This window comes from Dipodomys spectabilis, unplaced genomic scaffold, assembly GCF_019054845.1.
Source record: "Dipodomys spectabilis isolate Male_0828 unplaced genomic scaffold, ASM1905484v1 ptg000179l, whole genome shotgun sequence".
In the NCBI taxonomy this organism is placed as follows: domain Eukaryota; kingdom Metazoa; phylum Chordata; class Mammalia; order Rodentia; family Heteromyidae; genus Dipodomys; species Dipodomys spectabilis.
The window spans coordinates 7,279,408-7,296,802 of NW_024870856.1; the positions used below are offsets into that span (position 1 = coordinate 7,279,408).

The window sequence follows — 17,395 nt, forward strand, 5'->3', positions numbered from 1 at the left end:
GCCTTTCAGTTATTACTGAAGTGGACCACATGGGACTCATTGCCTGCAGGAATAGCCAGAATGTTCTGGGAGAGCTTTCTCTCTATTTCATCTTCATAGTTTTCAGCTGCTCCCAGTGTGGGTTGGGGTGTGTGTGTGTGTGTGTGTGTGTGTGTGTGTGTGTGTGTGTGTTTGAGAGAGAGAGAGAGAGAGAGAGAGAATATGAAAGAGAGAATATGAAAGAGAGAGAATATGAAAGAGAGAAAGAAGATGGATGAATGACATTGGTATGTTTTTACATGTCCATCTGTCCAATGTGGGGAGTAGAACAAAAGAAACAAAGTGAGTGACAAAGGAAGAGAAAACGCCAAAGTCTGGATGTGTGTTGTCACTGCAGGCATCTTCATAAGCAGCTGACACATTTCCTACAACAGGATTACTTGGGAAGTCATCCATCTCTTCAAGGTCTACCTTTGCGTTCCTAATGGACCATTCCATTGTGAAGTCAAGTTTTTCTAATTTTCTGTGTTGGATCAGGAAATCCAACCAGTTTTCTAGGCTTCCATAAAATCAGTTGTTTCTGTGATTTGTATTTCTTTTTAATCAAGCCTTAGTTGTGCACAAGCAAATAATAAATGTGTAAATAAAAGGGTAAACTCCAATTCTGGTATTATTCTATACCTATTGTCTTTATCTCTTTTTTGAAATACATCTTCTTATGTACTTTATGTTTCAAAAAAATGGAGTAAGCTATTATAAAATTGCTACAATTTTATTTTCTAACTGCTTAAAGTAATTACAATTAGTTTGAGACAATGATTCTTTTGGATGTTTTGTGAGAGTTCTTTTCTTTTTTATAGCTTTTTTTATTGTGAAAATACTGTAGAGAGGGGTTACAATTAATGGGCAAGATAATGAGTACATTTCTTATCAAGCATTGTAGCCTCCTCCTTTGTTTCTCCTTCCCATCCTTCCCCCCCACCCAATCTTCCTCCTCCCCTCCCCACCAAAGTTTTATATGTTGAACAGCATTAAGTTTTTTATTTCCCTGGTTTTAGAAGGAAGAAATCCATTGGTGTGCATGTTACTGACTCAGATTCTCCTGTTGGTGATCACCAGCCTGAACTGTGTTTCTCTTCTGTAGACTAGGGATGCTAAAGCTGTTTGGACATTAGTGGAACTCTGTAGAATTGATGACCAATTAGTGACTACAGCTTCTTTTAAAATAAACTAATAGGCTCAATCTCTTCCTCTCTCTTTTTTCTTTTGAAGGGTTGGTGTCAGAAAAGAGTTGGAGTGCCCATGTGGCTGAAGAACTCGGGTAATTCATGACTGAGGGCACGTGGCCTCCACTCCATCCCATCTCCTTTTGGTAAGTAAAACATCTCAATGGGAAGTGAGGGACTGGATGTATTCTCTATTGACATGCCTCTGCTTGAAAATTGTCAGCAAGGGAACAAGCTTTCAGGAGGAGGATTCTTCTTTAAAGCAATGCTATCTAGGGCTGATCTTGCTCCTGTGAAGTCTCAGAGCAAACAAAGTGTGGGAAGGGCCTGTGTGACTCATGAGGCTTTAGTTTTATCTATCTGTTGCTTCCTTTTGTGTTCTGTCCTGGTTTATTTTATTTTAATTTTTCTGGTTTTTATCTTTAAATGGTTATTCAACTCGGCATGTCAGTTTATCAGTAAAATACATCTTCATAGTGTCACCTCTTCATCAATCTCCCCCAACTCTCCTAACCCCAGTCCTCTCAATTTACCTTGTTTCATGTTGACCTATGTACTTTGGGGATTCTGATTGTATTTTCCCACTATTGCTTTCTTTGCCCGACATTTCTTTCTCCATTCCTCTGCCCCACTGTCTGGAAGCTCCACCCCTTCACATATAGCATACTTCAGCTCCCTTGTATTCATTTTGTTAAACTGTCAGCTAATTGTTCAAAGAGTTATGCCTCCGATGTCCATCCTGCATTTATCAAGCTTTAGTTTGATAAGGCTCCATGTGAAGTCATGCTTAATAAATAATAGCAATTATTGTCATAAAGCTTTCTTTTAATTAAGTGGTAATCAATTAAGGCAGACTAACTATAGTTGATTTACTGTTTCAAAACCAAGAGTTTTAATAGACTTTGTAGAGATGTTTTATATATTCATACATACATATATATATAGATATATATATATATACAAAACATGTTTTATATATAATAGTATGTTGTGATACACCTTACTTTAACATAAAAATGTTTTTGTCAATGTGCAGTGAAATTCACTTCTTTAAGTATTTTGTTGTTTGTTCATTAATTAATTGTTAATTTTAAGTGATAACTAGGCATTATACCAGGAAGGAATTGGAGAACAAACAAGTGTGAAGATTGTTTTGTCCCTGTTTAGTTATTGAGAATCATCATTTTTTTTTTTTTTTTTTTTGCTAGTCATGGGGCCTGAGCTCTGGGCCTGGGCGCTGTCCCTCAGCTCTTCAGCTCAAGGCTAGCGCTCTACCACTTGAGCCACAGCGCCACTTCTGGCTTTTTCTGCTTATGTGGTGCTGAGGAATCAAACCCAGGGCCTCATGCATGCAAGGCAAGCACTCTACCACTGAGCCACCTTCCCAGCCCTCATCATTTTTTAACACCTTTTAGGACTTGAGTTTTAATAATGTGAATGCTTTTAGTATTTGATTGATTTGGTTTTGTTATCTAACTTATTAGCTTATCTAAAAGTTTTGCTTGTTTCTTGTGCTTATTAATTTTATCATCTTAAAGAAGTCCATGTTAACAATGTCATTTTTTCTTATTTCAGTGCATAGAAATTTATGTAACTTTCTTTTTATTTTCTTCTGATTTCATTAAACTTTCCAACTTTTAAATGTACAGAGTAGTTATGTAAAACTAGATATTCATTTTTAAATTGCTATCAGTTTCATTCTGACTCTCTTCTTTCTCATTAACAAAAACCAATCAACCAATTCAAATGCTTTTTCTGCCAGTATCCAGGTTCTCAGTAAGGCTTTTTTTTTTGGCTCATGCTTTACTACTTAAGCCACGTCACCTGTTTATCTTTTTTCATGGTTAATTGGAGCTAGAATGTGAAGGACTGGCTTTGAACCATGATTCTCAGGTCTCAGTGGCTGGGATTGAAGATGTGAGCTACCAGCTCTCAGCCCCATTTTAGGTTAATTAGGATGTTTAGACAAAGAAAATACTTGTACATAGTGGGGAGGTCCCAGATGCTCATTCTTTTATCCTACAGTGGCGACCTCGTCTACTACCAGACAACAGAAATTCTTTCATGTTTTTACAGTTCCTCATGGTTAAGCAAAGCGTGATGAATGCTGTGCTTTTCACATATCCTTAGGTTTAACTTTTGGTGTGGTGCTCCTTTTCCTTTCCCTTTTCCCTTTCGTTTCCCGTTCCCTTTCCCTCTCCCTTTATCGCGGGTCAGTGACCGCGCGTGCGTGCGTGCGTGCGTGTGTGTACTGGGACTCAGGGCCTAGGAGCTCTTAGGTTTTTTTGCCCAAGGTTGTAATTCTACCACTCGAACCACTGCGCCACTTCTAGCTTTTAGTTGGCAACAAATTTGAGTCTCATGAACTTTCCTACCTGGGCTGGCTTCTAACTGTGATCTTCAGATTTCAGCTCCTCATTTGCTAGGATTGGTCCCTGACACAGTGGTTTTTTTTTCCTTATTGTTTATGTGATGAGTATGAAGATGGGTGATGTTCATCAGATCTCAGATGTATAGGTCTTTGACCTCACGTGCAGATGTCCAGGCACTTATCTACAATACCTATTTGCAATGAGCTTGCAACAATTGTTTCATGTTTATTTTTTCCTGAAAGTGTGTATCTAGATTTGTCCTTTTTGACATGTGCATGAACCCGGGCATGGACCAGAGCTCCAGTCTTTATTTTTATTGCTATTTATATTTCTTGCCTACAACATAAAGAAAGTGAATGGATGTAGGTTTGGAGGGAGGGAGGTCATAAAATAGATCATGATGTGTTTAAACCACACTGACTGTTTGGACAAAGAGATTAAGTATACTTAAGAAAATGCTGATAACAATTTTCTTGTGTGTCATTTTTCTACTAAGAATGTTGTGATAGTTTAAATTTGTTTCTGTATGTGTTGTTGGTATAAGTTCCAGCTCTTGCTTGTACATGCGGAACGGTTGTATTTTGGGGACAAAGATTTAGCCTGTCACTCTTAATAATGTCACTCATTATTGTTGTCCTGATTTTGAGTCACCCTGTAGAAAAACTTTGTGAGGTGGTCTGGAAAGGCCTCTGCAGACCTGATCTGTTGTGTCACATGCATTTCGCTCTGTGCTACCAAAGTTGAACTGGCAGCTCCCTGGTCCTCTTGCATTGTCCACGTTACAATGCTTTGGAACTCCCGTTGTGGAGCCTGGGGGCCCGTATCACCCTCTGTCCTCTTCTGTTGGGATTTGGCCCCTTTTCCCTTTTGTTTAGATGAGTGTCTGCCAAGTGTGCTATCGTCTGAGAGGTCACCAGCTTTATGAGCACTATAAATATTTGTGAAACACAGATGCATAGTGAGGTACAGAATCTTTTTTTTTCCTTTCTCAGTTCCCTGCCCAAGTCAGGCTAGAAACAGGGTGCATGTTTATTCTCAAATGTCCATTAAAGGGGCAGATGCATATGGGGTTAACTGCTAGGATTTGAAGATTTACATGTGCATAAGGATGCTGCCTCTTCTATCAACTCCATGTAAGATCCTGTGGCAGGACTTTCCCAAAGGCATAAGATTGACTCAGTGTTTGTATGTTTGGATTTCATGGGCTTTTCGGGTTTTCCTGATTGTCTCCAGGATTGGAGAGGCTTCTCAGCTTCAGGGCTGCAGACCTCCAGAGTCCATGCATATCCACTGCTAACATGTGAGCATTTCGTGTGGCTTTCGTGTGTGTGTGTGTGTGTGTGTGTGTCTATTTTAGTCTCACAAGACACAAAAGGATCAAAGTCATCATCACTTACTTCTGCTTAAAACCTCAGCATTGACCACTATTGGTTAAACCAAAGCAGAAAAAATAGTTGGGAAAATAAATGGCTGGCAGATTCTGGGAAGTAAATACCACTGTCTTTTCATATACTAGTGTTCAGGAATAGTGAACAGTTCTCACATTCCACTGATGAGGACTTAGATGGTTGGATCTAAGGCACTTGCCAGGCCTCTGACTAATCCACATGGGTGTTCAAAGCCCAGAGGCCACACACTTTTTAAGAATGGTAATATTTCTCTTTCATTGCAGGGGTCTTCCTTGTTATAGGTACTGTGTAAAAAGGAGGCACTGGCCAAACAGGGCAGATGTAGAATCCGACGTGGCAGCCAGGATGGTTAGTTTTGTTGGGGCCCGTGACCCAGCCGTGGCAAAGCTCCATTCCATTCGTTTGTCCTGTTGTTCTTAAGCAGGTCTTCTGTCTTGTGTCAGTAGCTTCTGTTCTTCCCTCTCTGATGTAAAAATGGGAATATCTACTGTCTCAAGTAAAAGTTGACCTGTGGATCTTAATTTCCCATGTGTTTACAACCTAGCTATTGCTTTCTCTTTGAGAAAAAAAAATCCTAAAAACACTTCCCTGTGTGTTGTTGTCAATTCCCATTTTCCTAATTTCTCTATAACCCGTTCTGATCACCCAACCAGTCCAGCTGAAAAGCCTTCCGGGTCAGGCCACTCACTTCTGTGATATCACTCTATTAAAGGATCAGTGGTGTCATACTTAACGGTCAGTCCTATGGTTTCCTATCCGGTTTCAGGACATTTCCCTGGCCTGATCCTTCACTCTATCTTAGCTTCCTGCTTATCTCCCTACCATCTTACTGGTGAAGTTCTGCAGAGTTCATTGCCTGGACATGGCATCTTCTCCACTGTTCTCAGCATGCTTGTATTTTTTACACACAGATTGATCCCTCAAGTATATCCTGGCCAGGACCTGGTCCCCAAGCTCCACAGCTGCAACTTCAACACTTGTTTTGTCTTACAACTTGACTTCACATTTCTTTTTTTTTTGGGGAGGGGGGTCCAGTCGTGGGGCCTGAACTCTGGGCTTGAGCGCTGTCCCTCAGCTCTTCAGCTCAAGGCTAGCGCTCTACCACTTGAGCCACAGCGCCACTTCTGGCTTTTTTCTTTTTGCTTATGTGGTGCTGAGGAATCGAACCCAGGGCCTCAGGCATGCAAGGCAAGCGCTCTACCACTGAGCCAACTTCCCAGCCCTTGACTTCACATTTCTAAAATGATATCTACTGTGGTCTTCAAATTCACATTTCCAAAATAGGCACCTTTGGTTCTCCTGGCCCCTAAAAAGATCCTGCTTTAAAATTTCCCGTTTTATTAAAGACCAGTCATCTATTTTCCCTGTTGTCAAGGACTCAGCAGTTGGAATAAGACTTGATTCTTGTCCTCTCTTGAATTAAAATCAGTTTAGAGTCTTATTGCCTATTAATCCCTGCACTGCTGCTCCTTAGTCTAAGCTCCCAGCATTAGTGATCTCTCAGGTCTTCTTCCAGTGCTCTCCCTGCCTCTGTCCCTGGCCCTCCCAGCATCCAGAGCAGCTTGCTGCCTACTTCATGCGGTGGCAGAAGTCTTATTCAGGAGGAAAGAGAGCATCCCTCTATACCCTGCAAGGCACATGCATAGCCTAGGTCTTCTTTTGTGCCCTCTCTTACTGTCATTGGCCCCAGATAAACTGGAATCAGCTTGTTTTTCACCAATGTAGTATCCACACTGCTGTCTCTTCTTACACTGACTCCTTTCTGTGGCCTTAGTGCTTGCTCTCTGTACCCAATTCTCCCTGAGGAATACTTCTCCTACAACAGATATACTCAACTGTATCTTTTTGAAATATTCCATTCCTGACAAGCTATTGATGGTGCAACACTCTCCCTAAAAGCCTCTGTTATTGTTTTTCACCACTGTATTGTCCCTCTCAGTGCTGACAGACTCAATCTATTGCTTATTCATTCTGTGTAATGTCTACAGTCCTCCAGTGTGTGACCTCCCGCAGTGAGGCAGGATTCTTGAGTAGTTTGATTGCTTACAGCTCCATCCCTGGGTCTGAATATACACTAAGACTTATGGGTTGTCAATACTTGTTTAATGGATGAATTGATAGGTTATGATTGGATGGCTCTTAGGAGATTTTCCAGTGTGGGTGGGAAAAGTTCTGCTGTTTCTGTGGTTAGCTGGAGTCTCTCCATATAGCCACAAGCTGAGGAGGGGGTTCTTCTTTCCAGGGTCCAGCTTGAATTGGTGTTACTTTCTCCATATTGTCAAGCATCTGGATGTTCCTGCCCAACAATTCTTAGGTCCCATGGCTTCTTAGGCCCAACAATTCTTAGGTCCCCTAGGGACATTTTTCCGTAACTAGATGAATTAAGTGATTTTGTGTCCCCACACTCCTGTGCGAGTTCTTAAAGTGGGAATTGAAAGCTGGATTCCTTGCTGTATTTGTGTCTATGTGCATTTCTTCTTCCTCGGCCTGCAAGGTTCTGGGCTTGACTGTTGAGTTCTTCTTTTGGTATTTAAGAAACATTTGAATGTATGTGTGTTATTTCTGGAAGTTATTGGGAGTGAGCCTTTGTAAAATAGAGCTTCTCTGAGGTTCCTTAAGAGTGTATTTAAATGTGTTCTTTAGCTTTCTGATTGTGCTACATATATAACTAAAGATATTTAGTATATGACTTTAGAATAATTGCATAGTTATATTTGCTGTACCTGGTATATCAAAGATGGGAAAAGGTGTGCCATCACCTGTGGATTCTGATCTTTTTGTCAACATTTATGTATGTATGTATGTATGTTTGGTTATTTGTATGTATGTAATACTATATTATTTGTGTGCAAAAAGAATCTCACTATATCGTTCAGGTGGACTTCTGCCTCCTAAATAAATACTGGGATTACAAGCAAGCAGGAATACACCCAGTTTATGACTCAGAAGAATTGCAAAGAACCTCTAGTGTATAAGGTACACATAGAACCAAAGCTTAGGTGGCCTGTAGCCTGCACTGGAGGATCGAATGTCAGTTCCTTCCTGGTGTTTAGCCATTCTTAAATCGAGTGCTTGGATCACTATCAGCGTCACAGCAGCATTTCATCGGTATCATCTTCAAGGAGTACACTTTATTAAACATAAAAATAGCACAGCACTGCACAGCATGACTGCTAGGTCATGAGGTGAGCCAAGCTCTGAACCTTTAAGTTGTAGTTCCTGTAACATAGTTATCTGGATGTTCCTATCCAGAGAGCAGCGTCAGCAACGCTGAGCAGGGCACCTGCCATTCAGCAGGCTCAATTCTGGGTTAGTTGGGTAGATGAGAGAGATGGATAAAGAGCTCAACACACACACACACACACACACACACACACACACACACACACACACACACACACACACACAGATGGAACCATAGCATAGCTATTTTTAGAATTATAAATTGATCTAATTGTCAAATATATTAGCATAATTATTCATTTTAATGTAACGATAACCCCTCTTTTTAGCATTTTCAAATGAACATGAAAAAAAGAATAAAACAGTAATTAAAAGTAAATATAAGCCAGGTACTTGTGTCCTGTAATCCTAGCTACTCAGGAGGCTGAGATCTGAAGATTGAGCTTCAAAGTCAGCCCAGGAAGAAAAGTCCCCGTGAGGCTCTTTTCTCCAATTAACTACTCAAAAACTGGAAGTGGTGCTATGGCTCAAGTGGTAAGAGTGCTAGCCTTGAGTACAAAGAGGCTCAGGGACAGTGTCCAGGCCCAGAGTTCAAGCCCTACAACTGACAAAAAAGTTAATCTGTAGTTTTAGAGCTATATTAGTATGTGGATTTTACAGATATATCGATATCACTGCTCTAGAATTGCAGGGCTACAGTCTGTGGAACCAATAACTAAAATATTAACAATCATATAGTCGATTTTTGAATCTCTGGCAAAATAGTTGGTATGTTGTTAAAAGACTCATATAACAATATGATCATAGCTGTGTAGCACCTTTCAAATTGGTGTTGTTTACTGACTGTGTTGTAGGTACAAATTTGTAGCCACCTACCTGTGGGTGCATGTGCATACACAGCTTGAATGATCCTTGGCTCCCTGATCAGCTATCCCTGAACACATAGCTGTGGGATGTGAATACCAGCATCTCAGGATGGAGTAGGCACCAGACAGAAGGACAAGGTGAGGGAAGCACAATATCCTTCATTAGTGCTCATTGTAAGACATTCCCACTGAGCTAGCCATATGTTAGGGTAGACAAGTCCATTTTGTAAAAGTCTATATAACTGTTCACTTTTCTCTGATTTTCTGAAATTTCTTCCTTTTGGCTTAATTTATTATAACTTTTATCATTATGTTGCCAAACTTCTAAATTGATTTTTCTATAACTTTAATGTCATGTATTATGCTGTATTCTTTTTAATATTATTTTGTAATCTAGGCATACAAATAGGATGTCATAATCATAGCAATGATTATGAAATCAATTCTAACTACTGGGTCAAGACTGTAAATATAATGTTAAGGCCTTATATCTACTCTTTTTTTGATTTTTGTACTCTTGGATAAGCTCTTTCTTTGTGGCACAGTATTTGCAAATCCTAAATGGTCAGACATATAAAACACGTATGTTTAACCGAAGGTGAATGAAGATGTTATTGATTTGGGTAACTTCTCCTTGTTTCAAACCCATGCTAGTTTCTTGGGTATAGAAAGTGTCAAGTGGGTACTCCACGGCCTCCTCCATGTGCATGCAGCAATGATCATATTAGGATCTGAAGGACTTGGGCAAGAAGTCACCATGTAACTCTTTACAGTGCAGGAATGACAACTCAAATGTGACAAAGGTGTTTCAACATTTCACTTTAGAGCACTTTAGAAAATACTGATAGCTCATTATTATTCATAATAAAACTCAAATTATTTGAATACTCCCTTTATTCCAGACACTAGTAAACCTGTATTATATAGATCGATTCATCTTCTCAGTGGCCTTATAGTTAATTGCCAAGCAATGGCTGATTCTGTATTATTTTCAATTCAAAGTGAACCAAGGTCACACCAAGATAATCTGGACTGGCCCATGACTTCTTATTTCAGCATATATTTCACTTGTTTCATTTTTGCAAGGGTCTCTGAGGAATTCCAGTGGGAGAATAATTATGGACAAGATTTGCAAACTATTAAGCTTACCTATTTTAAATGTTTATTTCCTTTCAAAATATACCAGCTGTAGGTTTCTACAAATAGAACCTTGGTTTTATTTCATTGAGCTAGCAAATATTTTGAGGGTTGGAACTCACCCTTACTGTATAATTTTCTTGCAGAAAACACAACATTGGTGGTTTTTCTCCAACATAAACCCTCACGAACAAACATCTGTGCAAACAAATGATGCATCTGACCCATTTCTTCCAGGATATGGGGGTCACCAAGGACAAGCAGGCATCCCAAGCAATATCTGATTGGAAATCATGTTTCTATTATTGACATCAACATCTAGCTACTTTTCTTGACAATGATAGGCAAGTTTGTAATGAAAGAGAACCTGCATTATTCCTCTTTCCCAAACAGAGAATGTGAGAGTCTCTTTGAAGAGTAGGAGTTGTGCTGGTAAACAGAACTGGAACGCTCCTGACTCAAGAAACATGCTTTTGGGCAGGAGGGCTAGACCACAAGTGATAAATACATACACATTAAATATGGAAAGGACCATTCCTTGGTAAGTGCCAGGCAGAGAATTGAGATGATCTTATGTGAATAGGAAGCAACTTTGGGTCAGTTTTGTGTGTAGTGTGTGAGAGAAGAGGAAGCAGCTTGAATCAATAGAAAAGAGGTCAAGAGTTAGGGTGAAAGTCTTTGAAAGCTGGTGTGTGCAATTTTCATGTTTACTGTGGGTGTGGTGGAACACAATTTGCTGGCTTTAATTCATGACTGAGAGAATGGATGGCAAGAAAGGAAGCATAGTAACCAGCTAGGAAGCTATTACAGGTGACTGCCTAAGGAAGGAGAGTGGAAGGGACCAGTGTGTTGGTGGTAGGGATAATTAGAGAGAAGTTGGTGTCTAGCATTTTTTAGAGGTAGAGCTTATGGGATTTGGATGCATTGGGCATTGCAAGAGAGAGGAAAATGGATTAATGATACAATGCACGTTTGGACGTGAATGTGACTGGATCATTTACTGAGACAGAGAAGCCCAGGAAAGTGTAGATTTTGGACAATTAAAAAAAACCAAGACTCTGCTAGGGCCACAGAAATTTGCGGCGAGGAGCTTTTCTTTCTCATTCAGGTAGAGTCTAGATAGTTACCTAGGAGGGTATGGTAATTGGAGGAGAAGCGAGACTACAGATAGACATTCAGGGGTCATTGCCCCTTACCTAGGAGAGATTTCCAAGAGGAAAACAAGCATCAGACAGACATGGGGAAGCTAGATGCTTATTATGCACTGGCTTCTGCTCAAAAGCTCCTGGTAACATTTTATTCAACAGTGTTTCTTTGATACTTCAGAAGTGATCTTAAAAGTGACAACAAAAATCCCAAAAGTAATTCTCTTCTTGAGGGATTTCATCCAGCATCTAAGCAACAAAATTCTCTACTGTTATAAGGTGCCATTCTTGTTATAGGTAATAAGGCTAGATTTTTACCATGAAGTATTTGATGGGAGTCCCTTTCAGCATTTATTATGTTTCTTCTTTCCCCTGATCAGTAGTTCATGTGCTCATTGTTCTCAGGAGAAGTCTCTTCCTAATCAAGCCTTGGATGGCACTGGCTATAGAAATCCATTAGCTTTATGATTGGGCTTTGGAAGGCCTGACGGGGGTAGTAATCCATGAGCTCTATGATTGAGTCTTGAAGGCCATGGATGAGGTAATCCAGGAGATTTGTGACTGAGTCTTACAAGTACTGAGTCTGATAATCCATGATCTCTATGATTAACACTTGTAGGCACTGGGTATGGTAATCCATGAGCTCTATGATGTAAGCACTGGGTATAGTAATCATGAGCTTTGTCTTGGAGTACGGTAATTGTATGCTTTATGGCTGTGTCTTCAAAGGCACTGGTTATGGAAATCCATGAAATTTATGAGTGACTCTTGTTAGTTTTGGGGTGGTGATCCATGATTTTCTTCACAGTAAAAATTCTATCACAGTAAAAATTTGCCCTACCACGTTTTCATGACACATTGCTCTTTTAATTACTATAACAATTGGTGTTATAATGATAACACCTTGATGGGGTGAAAGTTGAGTATTTGAGAGGCCTGTTGACCATCATCATTCATGTGTCTTCAGTGTTGCTTCTCAGCAGAATACTTGTTGATTAGACAAGTTTCTGTGATGGACCAGATGCTCTGTGACATATTGTTAATGTAATGGAGACCAGAGAGCCATTTAAGTGTTTGACTCCTTGCAAGAATTTTAGTTAACCCCACTTGCATTGTTAACATCTTTTGTAGAGGATCAATCCTCTGAAACTCTGTCACCAGCATTTTATCAGTGGCACAGAACTTTGATTTTCTATCAAACAGAAATACATTTGTCCTACTAATGGAAAGTTGAAGTCTCGCATTTCTCACAGTGAAAATAAGACTTGGCACTGTCCACCAAGATTCCCCAAGGCAGATATATTTTACTGTAAAACAGACAGAGGGGCTGTATGATGAGAAGTAATGGGTTGGAAGCATCCAGAATCTACACTAAGGACTTTGGGGAAAGGAAATACATAAATCGTGAGGCACAGTCATTACCAGCTTCTCAATAAATGGTTCTGAGAAACAGAATATGCAGAAAAATGAAACTAGGCCCTTATCTCTTACTTGTTACTAGAATTAATTAAAAAAGAATCAAAGACCTAGTTATAAAATGTGAAACATTGAAACTACAAAAGCATTTGGGGTTCTGATAGCAATGATGGTTTTAGATATGACTCCCCCAAAGCAAATGCAGCCAAGCAAAAGAAGGCAAATACGATTTTATGCAACTAGGAATCTTTTCCAGAGGAAACAATTGACAAGTGCAAAGATGTCCTGTGGAATAGAATAAAATAATTGCAGAGTCTTCAGCATACAGGGATTTATGATCTATAATACAGCAGCAACAACAACAGCAATAAAAACAATCTGATTTAAAAATGGGCAAGTGATCTGGATAAATATTTCTGAAAAATTCTATTCAAATGACCAAGAAGAATATGAAAAAAATTCACCACTAATAAGAAAAATGGAAATGAAAATCATGATGAGATATCATTTCAGCCCCACAGAGAATGGCATGCAAAAAGCAAAGTATTAGTACAAATGTATGGACAAAGAAGTATTACACACTGCTGATGGAGATGTACATTTGTCTGGCCATTGTGGAAACCAGTATGGAATTTCTTTCAAAAGCAGAACTACAAAGCAACATAGAAATGTCCCTCCCCATGGTATAACCCCTGCTTTCACTGTATTTGATGTTGGTATAATTTGTGGAGAGAGGAAGGGCAAAAACAAATCATTTAACTAGGGATACAGGTGGACCCATTGCAACAATGAGATGTACAAGTCGTTATGTTGAAAAACGAACTTCACAACTTTGGTGGGGGAGGCAGGATCGGATGGGGGGAGGTGGGAGGAGTATGGGAAGGGAGAGGAAGGGAAAACAAAGAAGAGGCAACAATGCTTGATAAGAAATGTACTCATTACCTTGCCTATGTAATTGTGACCCCTCTGTACGGTATTCTCACAATAAAAATAAAAAATAAATAAAATAAGAAAAGATGATGTTAAGTGAAATGAACCCCAAGATAGGGACACAAGTAGTTTTTTTTCTTTCTTGGTATTGTTTTTAGTGTATTTAAAATGTACTATGTGATTTTTTTGTTTCTTTTATATGTTCTTTCCCCATGGTATAATCCCTGTTTTCACTGTATTTGGTGTCGGTGCCCTGAATCTTGTATATACATTTTTCTAATTTGGGGAGGGGAAGGGAAATAACAAAATGCTGAAATAAGGGTATAGGTTTACCCATTGTAACAATGAGATGTACAAGACACTATGTTGAAAATGAACTTTACAACTTGGGGGGAGGAGGGGAGAGTTGGGTAGGTGGAGAGGGAAGGGATGGTAGGGGGAAAAAAGGAGGAGGTAACAATGCTAGATAGGAAATGTACTCGTTACCTTACTCATGTAACTGTAACTCCTCTGTACACTATTTTTACAATAAAAATTTTTTTAAAAGACAAAAAAAACAGAAGTCGAAACAGAGCTAACACTTCATTCTACAATTCTGCTTTTCAAAGGATATGCGATTAGCTTATCAGAGTGATTCCTGCTGGTCACTTTCATTTCAGCACTATTATCAACAGCTTGGATAGGAAGTCAAAGTGTCCAGTAGCTGATGAATGAAGTCAGAAACGATGCTGTAAAATACAAAATGAAATCTTGTCATTTGTGACAATACAAATAGAATTGGATAATTAGAAATTATGTTCAGTGAGATAAACTAAGCTCAGGAGGAAAAAAAATTGCATGTTCTAAGAAACTTGATCTCTAGTGATTACTAGAGCATAGTAAAGACAGTAGAAAGGAGATTGAGGGAGGACAGGAGAAGGAGATGAAAGGAATCCAGAGGAATGAAATTGAGGGAGGATAGGGGAAGGAGATTGAAGGCCTTGATGGAGGAAGGACAGCAGAGGGAGTTTGAGGTCGGGTGGAAGAAATAGTGAAAGGGACAGGGGAAAGAGATTGAGGGAGGACAGGGAAGGAGTCGAGGGAGGAGAGGTAGCAAGTACCAAAATTCAGTTCAATAAAAAGGAATAAATTTTAGGTTCAATAGCATTCCGATGTGACTAACCTTCAGGGGGCCTTATAAAGACCCGAAACAGAATTTCAGAGATTGAAAAAACACACAGTACATGGTAAATAACGTGAGAACATGCAAATACTAATTACCCTGATTTGATTGTTAATGCATTGTAACTTACTTATAACTGCATTGCAACTTACAATATGTATAATTATTGTACGAGAACTAAACAAAGAAGTAGTAAAACAAATGAATAAATAATAGAAGAGATAAGGAATAAAAGATAGTGAAAGAATGTTATTTTTTTTCTCCAGAGGATAATTTCAGTGGTAAGATACCAATATGCAAGCTAATCTACAAAATAATCTGAAAATGTGTTATTTAAAAATTCATGATTTTTGTTTTTCGAGATTGAGAACCACTTGTCCAAAGAGCCAGTTGTGTGGCTCAAGCTTGTAATACTAGCTTCTCAGAAATGGGTGGAGAGTAACATGAAGGTTCAGAAGACTCTTTGTCAATGGCTGGGAGTGGTGATGTTTGCCTGGCACCCCAATCGATGGGGGAAGTATAGTGGCTGGGTGTGGAGGCCCGTGCCAATCATCCCACCATGAAGGGAAGTACCAGGAAAAAGATCATAGCCCAGACTGGCCTGGGTATGAGGAGAACCCTACCTTGAAGATAATCAATGTGAAATAGGTCTGGTGGGTAAATTAATTTGTAGTAGGTTCAAACAACAGTGGTAAAAACAAACAAAGTAAACATAGAAAGCCAATTGGGATGTCAAATAAGAAACAGGGAGTCATTCATTAGCACACTTGAGCAGCAATCAGCCTAAATTTTTTTAAAATTTAATTTTATTGTCAAAGTGATACACAAAGGGGTTAAAGTTACATATGTAAGATAATGAGTACATTGCTTGTTGAACATAGTTACCCCCTCTCTTGTTTTTCTTCCATTTTCTCTCCCATCCCCTCCCTCAGGTTGTAAAGTTCATTTTCAATGTTTTGTCTTGTGAGTATCGCTGTTGCATTGGTTCGTCCTTTGTCCTTTGTCTCACTATTTTGTTGTTCCCCTTCCCTTCCCCAATTCAGGTAAATGTATATACAAGACACCTCACCCCAGTTAGAATGGCCATTATCAAGAAATCTAGTAACAACAGATGCTGGATGGGATGTGGCCAAAAGGGGACGCTACTACATTGTTGGTGGTAGTGTAAGCTTGTTCAGCCACTCTGGAAAGCACTATGGAGGTTCCTCAAAAGACTAAACATAAAGCTCTCTCAGCAATCCCACTTCTGGGCATTTACCCAAATGACCACAAACAAGGCCACACTAAAACTACCAGCACAACCATGTTCATTACAGCATTATGTACTATAGCTATGATATGGAACCAATTCAGATGCCCCTCAGTAAATGAAAGGATCAAGAAAATGTGGTATATTAAATTTTGACACTTTCATCTGTAACAATATAATATGTATTGATTTCCAATTATTTTACGGTGTAATATCAGCTCCCCTGAAAATTAAAGTGATTTCTTTGTGCTTTCATCAATAAAAAAAGAAAAGATAAGGTAGTATATATGCACAATGGAGTTCTATGTTTCCATCAGAAATAATGATGTACCCCTTTATAAGGAAATGGAAATACTTGGAAAAAAAATCATATAATAAGTGAAGTAAGCCAGACCCAAAAAGCATAGACTCCATTTTTTCCCTCATTTGTAATAATTAGTATATGTTTAGGATAGTCCTAGAAGAGGATCACAATAGCTCAATGGCTTTGTACATATTACCATATAAGAGGATGCTAAGGGAAATGAACTCCAAAATTTGGAAACGAGATTTTTCTTTGTTGTTCTTGTTTTTAATGTACTGTGTGATGTTATTTCTTTTGTCTTTCGTTTTTATTCCCCCCTTTGGTTTATCCCCTGCTGACATTGTATTTGTTTTGGTACCCTGTGTTTTGTATATACATTTATCAGTCTGATTCTTAAAAGTCTATTTTCACTCTTTCTGTTGTTTGGTGTTATTTGCAGCTTGAACATTGCCTCTAAGCTTTTTTGCTCAAGGCTGGTGCTTTACCAACTTGAGCCATAGCTCTACTTCCAGTATTTTTGCTCGTTAATTGGAGATCAGAGTTTCACCAATTTTTCTGCTCAGGGTGACTTTGAACAGTGATCCTCAGATCTCAGGCCTCCCGAGTAGCTGGGATTTCAGGCTTGAGCCCCTGGCCACTGGCTTGCTTCTTTTTTGAATTTACGTTTTTATTGTCATTAAGTAATCACACAAGAGTTACTATTCAGCAACTCAGTTTATGTGCCCAATTAATCTTGATCGATGTTAGCCCTTTCAGCGTTTTCCCTCATCCTTCCCAACCCAGCCTCCCTTCAATTTTCTTAGTTTTATAAGATGTGCCTTGAATATTATGATTCCATTCTCCCCAGCCTCCTTTTCTTTATTCCTCTACATCCTCTCCTTAACCTTGACTCTCCCCCATACCATTCAAGTACCAGATTCTTGGCATTCATTATTTTGAGCTGTGAAATAGATTTACTAGGAAATTACACAATTTGAATTCCCTTAAAAATACTATACTTTGGTTAATACATTGTGT

At 39.1% G+C, this 17,395-nt stretch overlaps 1 protein-coding gene across 1 annotated transcript in view; it reads left to right on the forward strand.

Annotated features, from left to right (window-relative positions):
* Positions 1 to 1,298: 1,298 nt before the first annotated feature.
* Sema5a (semaphorin 5A) overlaps positions 1,299 to 17,395 on the forward strand; it is a 313,257-nt gene continuing 297,160 nt past the window's right edge. Inside the window, exon 1 of the mRNA XM_042695214.1 lies at positions 1,299 to 1,351. The gene's annotated coding sequence lies outside the window, so the exon portion shown is untranslated. The remainder of the gene's footprint in view (positions 1,352 to 17,395) is intronic.